General features: G+C 41.8%; 1 long non-coding RNA gene across 1 annotated transcript; it reads left to right on the forward strand.

Moving 5' to 3' along the window:
* LOC105544593 lies at window positions 1-2,941 on the forward strand. Its single transcript, XR_001006792.1, has 2 exons — window positions 1-137; window positions 2,132-2,941. It is a non-coding gene; the product is annotated as an uncharacterized LOC105544593 (long non-coding RNA).
* The last annotated feature ends 4,156 nt before the right edge of the window (window positions 2,942-7,097 follow it).

The following is a 7,097-nucleotide window of genomic DNA, read 5'->3' on the forward strand; positions in this document are numbered from 1 at the left end:
GGCGGGCTTGGGGCAGGGGCGCAGTCCGGAGATTCCGGGACTGCCCGGCTGCTGCAGCCCGCAGGCTCCTCTCTCCTCCCCGCTTCCCCTCCGCATCGCCTGGGCTAAAGGCGGCCAAGCAGAGGCTCCGAGAGAAAGTAAGTAAGGGTGGGCCGTGGGAGGTGGGAAGGGAGGGACCCCTTCCAGGGCCATCCCCACCCCAGCCCCCCGACCCGCCCCTCGCCCCGTGGGAGGGTGAACTAAGTGGGCTGGAGCGGACGGGAGGGAGTTTTTGGGCCCCTTTGTCTCCCCCAGCCGCACGGACACCCCCATTTTCCACACTGATTTTCAATGTGAAGCTCAAGTCCTCAAAGATCTTTCTTGGGGTCTGACTTAGAGGCAGGGGGACATCCCAGATGCCGTTGAGTAGGCTGAGATGGTTTGGAGACATCCTCGCTGGAGGTCCTGCAAGCCGCTGAAGTGTCACAGACACGTGTGCGCGGAGTGGGGCGGTGTGTCGGGCCACAAGCCAAGCCGGAGTCGGCCTCCCAGAGTGTTTGCCTCGGTTTGGGCGGGTTAGTCCCCGAGGCACCTTTCAAGGCCCCACATGTGTTCTGGAATAAGCCAGGCCCCGCTGGTGCCATCTGGGAACACAGGTTCTTGGGCCACAGGTGGACGGAGAGAAGCTGGGCGCGGAATTAGTGATCATTTTAAAGCACACACACACACACACACACACACACAGACACACACGCACGCACGCACGCGCGCGCAGTCCCTGGGGAGAGATTCCCCGGGAGTAGAAACAGAGGCATTAGATCTGGAGAAAGAATTAGTTGCAAGTTTAAGGGCGTCCAGAAGCGCTGTGCTCTACTTATCCCCGTGTATACAAATAAATTAACCTTTTCCCCAGCTAGACAAAGTCTGTATAAATACAGTGTTTCTAAAAAGATGTCTACGTTATCAAGAGCGGTGACTTGAGGTTTACTGGATCCCTGCAAGTTGGCATCAGGACGAGCTTCTACAGGGTTGCACACAAAATGTGCTTCTAGCCCACTTGGGTATTTAACAGAGAAGCTGATTTCCCAGAAGATGGGCTTTGATGAGGAGATAAGGCAGTTTTCCCATTTTGGCAATGGAGGAATGTTCACCATATTTGGATTTGCTTCACTTGTTGGACATTGATTTCGCCAAGCGATTGCAAAAGTTGGTGATGATTGAGGTGGGCAGCTGACTAAATTAATCACTTCTTTAAAGTGGTCACGGTGGCTAGGTAAGGCTTCTGTCTTTTTCACTTGCTGAACCTGGATATTAGTGAAGTTAGGTTTTTCCCAAAAGAGGTGACACATCAGAATAACTGAAAAGAATCTGCTAGGATGTCTGGCCCAGTCCTCAGCTAAGGTAGGGCCCCGATGACACGTTTAACATTTTCCCCAGGGTCTGCTGTATACACATGATTCTTCATACACGTGATTGTAAGTCCACTTAGGATCTCACAGGCTGTTTTGTTTTTTTTTTATATCTGATATTCTTTCTGCTTTGAGGACTTTTAATATAAAATTAATCAGACAGCTGCAAGCACTTTAAGACTTTAAACTCATTAATAGATCTCAAGATGAATCCCACCAAATTTAAATCACTTGCGTAGTTTCATCTCATTAGATAGTTTGAGAAAAAGGACTCGAACCCAATCTGGGGTGCTTTCCACTATCCAACCCTTTATTCCCAAATGCCAAGTTTATATTCCTTTTCCAAAGTAAAAATCCTTCTAAAAACATATTTCAGTGGTTTGAGCTCCTACTCTGATAAATTCATGTTAGTAGTTTTGAAACAGGCCTTTCTTATGGCTTATACTTCAAGACTAAGGACACTTAAAGGTAAATTAATTTTGTTTTTAAAATACTATGCATCTGTTATAACCCTTGACCCTAAGATATAGAAAGTTTATAAAAGATTACTGAAATAAGACATGCTTGTTAGTTTTGATATATGGAAACTAGAATTGATTTCATCTACTGTTTGTCTTGAAAGTCAATAAATTGAGTCACTTAGGAGATAGCTTGAGCTTATTCTTAGTGTTACTGATATAATTTCTAAACAGTTACTAAGCAGTGTTACACAAATGGACTAACTTCTGATTCGTTTTTTCCAGAGGGAAAATTGCAACCCTTGCCTACAACCAGACTGACAGCATAATTTCTTAGGAATCAAGAATCAACACAGGGTTATTTCTTTAGATTAAACCTTGAAAGCCCCCTTGGAGGCTGAAGGAACAGAGGATAGCCATGCATACACTTGAACATGAAAAATGGTCCTCTTTCATTGGAGAGGTCTCCCTCTTCAGCTAAACAGACAGAGTGGTGAAAAGAAGAAAGGACCCCTTCCTGACGAAAATAATCCAGACAAATCAAATTGGCCTTTTCTAGAAGGAATGGAACAGCCCAAGGATGGCTAGATCACATCTGCTCACACCACCACTGAGTAATCCTCTCCAGAACTGCCACCTATGTGCAGGTCATGCCCTGTGCAAGAGCACCTAAAGTGGGAGCTGAAGTCCTGCCCAGGCTCCGTTCACCAAGCAGAGTTTATGTTGCTGTGTGTCTGTGTCTACCCAGAGGATGTGGGTCCTTTTTAAAATGTACACCAAATCATTGTGTATGAGCTAGCACCAGCTTGGACCATCCCTCCCTCATAGGTCCTATCCAGAGTTATATTCCCTACTTTAGAAGAATTAATTATTTCCATGAACGTATTTAGTTGATTGTAAAAAATGAAATATGTGACATAAATTGAAATTAATTTCAGAAGTAAAGGTCAAAATATCATGTATGTGAATTATGTATATATGTTTGTATATGTATGTATCAAGAGAGTTATATGAGTATACATTTCTGTGTATCAGAAGTGAGGACAATTTAACTTTGGTAAGTGTTTAAAATAAAATTATTTTGAGTTTTGGAATCAGTTTTATGTATGGATTTCTGGCCTTCACAGAAATATGTACTATTTAATTCCATTTCAACAAATATATATTAAGTGTTAGGCACCATGCTGATATGTATATAGTACTGAAAAATAATGCAAACACCCTGCTCTAGGTAGTTATTAATCTAATATAGAAGTCAAATGATAAGGTAACAAATAAAATTACAGTTATAAATTATGGTAAAGGCTATGAAAGAAATGCTAAGGGATAGAATAACAAAGAACATCTATTTCAGATTAAGCGACTGGAAAAAGCTTCTCTGGGAAAATGACATTTCAGTTGAGACCTAGGATAACTTGGAAGGAGTGCGAAGTGTCTCCAACCACTGTTGAAAGTCTAGGACCATTTGAGTTCAGAATATAATTTGATACATTTGAGGAGAAGTGCAGAATAGATAACTCAGAGGCTAGAGGCCAAATTCGCAGACTTTTCGTTTATAGACTCCAGGTAACTAATTAAGTTAGTTCCGTGTATTTGTCATTCACTTTTGTTTTTGCAAGTGCCCTTTCTTTCCTCCCTCATACTTATCCATCTTTGTCTCTTTCTCTAAATTTAGGCTTAACAACAACCTCTTCTAAGAGTTATTCTAGTTTGAATGACCCTTCAACCATTGCACCTCACCTAACAAGTATATAGATACTATATTTTATTTATTTTCTTTTGTGCATCATTGGTAAATACCTGAGACGTTTACATATGTGCAAGTTGAATATTCATGAGATTATAAGCTCCACAAGGGCAGGAATTGCATTTCCTTCTTTGGACACCCCAACATAGTTTAGTTTCAACTCCTAGCACAGCAACCAGCCTCTCAATAAATGCTGCTGAGTGGCTGATCTTGATGGAGTTGATAATTTTTAAAGGTTTAAAATGGAGCTAATATTTGCATTAAAAAAAACTTTAAATTGGGCCAGACATAGTGACTCACCCCTGTAATCCCATCAATTGGGGAGTCCAAGGTAGGAGGATAGATTAAGTCCCAGAGTTCAAGACCAACCTGGGCAACACAGTGAGACCCCATTTCTAAAAAAATAAGGAAAATTATCCGGGCATGATGGAGCACACCTGTAGTCCCAGCTGCTTGGGAACCTGAGGTGGGAGGATCACTTGAGCCCAGGAGATCAAGGCTGCAGTGAGCTATTATTGTACTGCACTCCAGCCTGGGCGACAGAACAAGACCCTGTCTCAAAAAGTAAATTGTGAAATAGAAGAAAGCACACAGTTTAAAGTGCACTATCACTAAGGAAGTGCAACAGACTTTGCTACTAACGTGTGATTCCACAAACGAAGGACGGCCAGCAAAGCGAGGTCAATATCCTTTACAAATTAAAGGTTGGTTATAATTCAGATAAATGGACGCAAAAATGGTAGGACTGCTTCTAGGGTGTTTTCTACAGTTAGTCTTTTTTTCAAAAGTCAGCACCTACTGTGTACCAGAGCCTGATCTGGACCCTGGGGACACAGCAGTGAACAAAACTTTTCTCATGGAACTCATATTCTAGTGGGGAAGACAAGTAACAAACAGATATAGATTATACCAGATGGCGAGGAATGCTGCAGAGAAAAGGGAGCATGGCCAAAGACTGCTGGGGTTGGGAGAAATAATAATTTTGTATACATTGTCAGGAAAAGTGTTTACCGAGGCAATATTTGGGCAGAAACAAGGGCAGAGAAATAGCCAGGGTCCACATTGCATGGGATCTTATAAGGTATGTTATGGATTCAGGCTCTTAATTCGGAATGAGATGATTTTCACTCAGGGGTCTTTGTCAGAAATAAACCACGCTAGCTATTTTCACAGTGCAAATTACAGATGAGGAATTAGTTAAGTGGAACTGAAAAGGCGAAAGGGGAACACTACTGCAGGTAGCCACTCCCATCCCTAGGGATTGAGGACGAGGGAAGAGTTGGGGTTAATAGAACCTAGATGCTTATTGGAGAGCCCTGGTAGAGCTGTGTAGATAGGGTTGCTGCCCAGCAGGTGTTGATAACCTGAGATGATGAAATGAAGCTGATGATGGCCGTGTGGGAAGAAGATTGGAGGCTGAAGCCAGTTGCTACTGACAGGATATATTCCTTTCCTAGAGCTGCCTTAACAAGGTACCACAAACTAGGTGGTTTAAAACAACAGAAATTCGCCAGGGCCTGGTGGCTCATGCCTGTAATCCCAGCACTTTGGGAGGCCGAGGTGGGTGGATCACCTGAGGTCGGGAGTTCGAGACCAGCCTGACCAACATGGAGAAACCCTGTCTCTACTAAAAATACAAAATTAACCGGGCGCGGTGACGCATGTCTGAATCTCAGCTACTTGGAAGGCTGAGGCAGGAGAATCGCTTGAACCCGGGAGACGGAGGTTGTGGTGAGCAGAGATCGCGCCATCGCACTCCAGCCCCGGCAACAAGAGCAAAACTCCATCTCAAACAACAACAACAAAAAGCCAGAAATTTATTATCTCAGTTCTGCAGGCTGGAAGTCTGAAATTAAGATGTTGGCAGGGTTGGCTCCTTCTAGAGATATGAGGCACAGTGTGTCTGGGCTTCTCTCCTAGCTTCCGGCAGCCTCCAGTGTTCTTCTCCTTGGTTTGTAGGTAGTGATCTCTCTGTATCCGTCCTTTATGCAGGTCTATCTCTGCATCCAAATTTCTCCTTTTTATAAGGATACCAGTCATATTGGATTAGACTTCACCCTGATGACCTCACGTTACCTTGATCATCCGCAAAAACACTATTTCCAAATCAGGTCCTGGCATTAGGATTTTAACATCCTTTTGTGGGACACAATTTAATCCATAACACAAGATAAGGGGTCATTGCTGGGGAGCAAGTCCTTTCTCTCTCTCTTTTGCCTTATAGCCTCCCTCTAGTGCCCTATCTTAGGTAGGATTTTCTATAAGCAGAGGCTGAAACGGATTCTTGGAAAGTAATTCATTGAGAAGAACTAAGGAAGAAGAGGTTGAGAACAGCAGAATATGGCCAGGGAAGGAAGCTTAAATAAGGCTGGAAGCGGGATCTAGCTTCAGCCTGATTCCAAGGGGGCTTTGGAGCATGAATTGCACCATAGAATTGGTTCCAACTTGAGACAAATGTAGAGAGATTAATTTTTTAATCCCTTTAATAGTTGGTTATTATTTGCAGGTTTTCCCCTTAGGAGTCATGCATCCCCAGGTAGGCAGGTTCCATTCTGCCAAGAACAATTCTCTGGAGACAGGGCAGCTGTGAACTCTTTACAGCATGGTGAGCTTTGGTAGCCTCTACTTTTCAAGGAATCTGTCCATTTCATTTATCAGCACAAAGTTGTTCATAACGATTGCCTTGTTATCCTTTTATTCTATAGAATCGGTAATAATGTCACATCTCATTCCTGATATTGGTGGTAATTTGCATATTTTTGTCTTATTTCTTAATCAATCTGATTGTAGGTTTATCAATTTTATTGATTTTTTTTTTCAAAGAAACAGCTCTGGGTTTCATTTATTTTCTCTATTGTTTTCTTTGTAATTTAATTGATTTCCTCTCTGATCTTTATTGTTAATTCTGTTCTGCTTACTTTGGGTTTAATTTGCTCTGATTTTGATAGATTCCAAAAATGAAACCTGAGGTCAGTGATTTGAGACCTCTTTCTGTCCTGATGTGTCTCTCTCTCTTTTTAATGTAGGTATTTTCCTCTTAACACTGTTTTAGCCACATTCCAGAAATTTTGAAATGTCATGCTTTCATTTTCATTCAGTTCAAAACACTTTCTAATCCCTCATTTAAGTTCTGTGATCAAATAATTGGGGATTTGTTTTTGAAGACTTTCTGTTGTTGATTCTAACTCAGTTCCATTGTTTTTAGTGAATACATTTCATATTCATAGAATTTTTAAAATTTTGACACTTTTTTGTGGGCAGGAAAATGGTCCATTTTGATAAACATTCTGTGTACAATTGAATGTATACTCTGCTGGTTTTGGGTGGAGTGTTCTATGAAAGTGTGATTAGGTCAATTAACATTGTTCACGTCTTATGTTTTCTTCTTGGTTTTCTATCTACTTGTTCTGTTAACTATTGAAAGGATATTTATATCTCTGAGTATAATAGGGGTTTGTCTGTTTCTTCCTGCAGATCTATTAGTTTTTGCTTTGTATAATTTGA

This window comes from Mandrillus leucophaeus, unplaced genomic scaffold (assembly GCF_000951045.1).
Source record: "Mandrillus leucophaeus isolate KB7577 unplaced genomic scaffold, Mleu.le_1.0 Scaffold301, whole genome shotgun sequence".
Lineage (NCBI taxonomy): Eukaryota > Metazoa > Chordata > Mammalia > Primates > Cercopithecidae > Mandrillus > Mandrillus leucophaeus.